Raw genomic sequence first — 1,634 nt, 5'->3', positions numbered from 1 at the left:
CAATTTGTGTAGATATATGAAATTGGATACGCGCCGATAGTCATAGTCCTAAGGGTCGAAAACTAGGGGATTTCATAGATTGAAATGTGATTCACTCTTGATAAATAATTAAAGACATTTAATTACTTCATTGAGTAGAATTAGTTTGGCATAGCTCGAGAGAGTGTGTTCAATTGAATAGGAAATCCCGTCGGAAGCATATGATCATTATCGAATAAATTAATTAATTAACGAGGGGTAGGTGAACCGATATTCCCAACAAATCCATTTCTCATTGAATTTTAATCAACCATTTTAGATATTATCTTTCATCATTTAATTATTGAATCTTTTTATTTGCATATTTGTTCAAAAATAGTAGTGTTAAAGCAATCAAATCAATTTTCGTTGCTAAATGTTCAATAACTGAAAATAATAATTGTTAAATACAGTCTTCAGTGGAACGATACTCGTACTTACGTACACTATACTATAACTTGACATCGTGCACTTGCGATTAATTTTGAGCATATAAAACATATTTTTATTAAGGGTTTAACAGTGCAAGTTTTGTTCGATCAAGTTTTTGGCGCCGTTGCCGGGGACTGTTAATCTACAATTTTATTTTTAGTTATTTTCTTTAGCATTATTTTACTTCTCTTGAGCTAACACTCCATATTTTATTTCAGATATCTTGTCTAGTGCATGACAAAGTCACTTGACGTGGAGCTTGAGTTTGACCATGAAATTGAAAGAACTTTCCAAAGGCGAAGACAACAACAGAGACTTAAAGAACTGATGGAGAGACACGAGCAAGAACGTGAGGAGGAACAGTTTGAAGATAGACAAGTTGAGATGCCACGCCGTATACCGATGCTAGAGTATGCCCAGCCTTCTTTGGAGGGAGCACGCCCCAGCATTGTGAGGCCTATGGTGCGGGAAAACCAGTTAGAAATCAAACCAGCTATAATTCAGATGATTCAGAACACAGTCCATTTTGGATCTGCCGTAGATGACCCAAACACGCACATCGCAGATTTTCTTGAAATTTGCGATACGTTTAAATTCAATGGAGTTTCTGATGATGCTGTTAGATTGCGTTTGTTTCCTTTCTCCTTGCGTGATAATGCTAAAGCTTAGTTGAATTGTTTGCCTGTAGGTTCAATCACCACATGGGAGGATATGGCGAAAGCGTTTCTCATCAAATATTTTCCTCCATCTAAGACCATGAAGATTCGAGCAAACATCACCACCTTTGCTCAATTCGAGCAGGATTCTTTGTATGAGGAATGGGAGTGCTTCAAAGATCTCTTGAGTAGATGCCCACATCACGAGTTGCCAATTGGGTTAGTCGTTCAAATATTTTATTATGGTTTGCTTACTCCTAACCGTACTATGATAGATGCTGCTGCTTGTGGAAACTTGTTGAGAAAAACTGCAGAAGAAGGATATGAGTTGTTGGAGGAGATGGCCGCTAGCAGCTATCATTCTCAATCTGAAGAAACAACCAGCAGAGGAGTGCAGGAGTTCACCAGGTAACCGATTTTTCTGCTATTACTGCACAACTTCATGATTTAAACAGGAAACTAGATAGCTTGAATGTGGGTGGCATGACTATGCGTCTTCAAGAGATATTCTGTGAAAAGTGTGGAGGA

At 37.8% G+C, this 1,634-nt stretch overlaps 1 non-coding gene across 1 annotated transcript; it reads right to left on the bottom strand.

The window, feature by feature from the left end:
* Positions 1 to 1,210: 1,210 nt before the first annotated feature.
* Positions 1,211 to 1,316, bottom strand: LOC140817638 (small nucleolar RNA R71). The gene has a single exon (XR_012114850.1). It is a non-coding gene; the product is annotated as a small nucleolar RNA R71 (small nucleolar RNA).
* Positions 1,317 to 1,634: the final 318 nt, after the last annotated feature.

The sequence above is a fragment of the Primulina eburnea genome, chromosome 16 (assembly GCF_022965805.1).
Source record: "Primulina eburnea isolate SZY01 chromosome 16, ASM2296580v1, whole genome shotgun sequence".
Lineage (NCBI taxonomy): Eukaryota > Viridiplantae > Streptophyta > Magnoliopsida > Lamiales > Gesneriaceae > Primulina > Primulina eburnea.
This window is presented reverse-complemented; position numbering and strand designations above follow the sequence as displayed.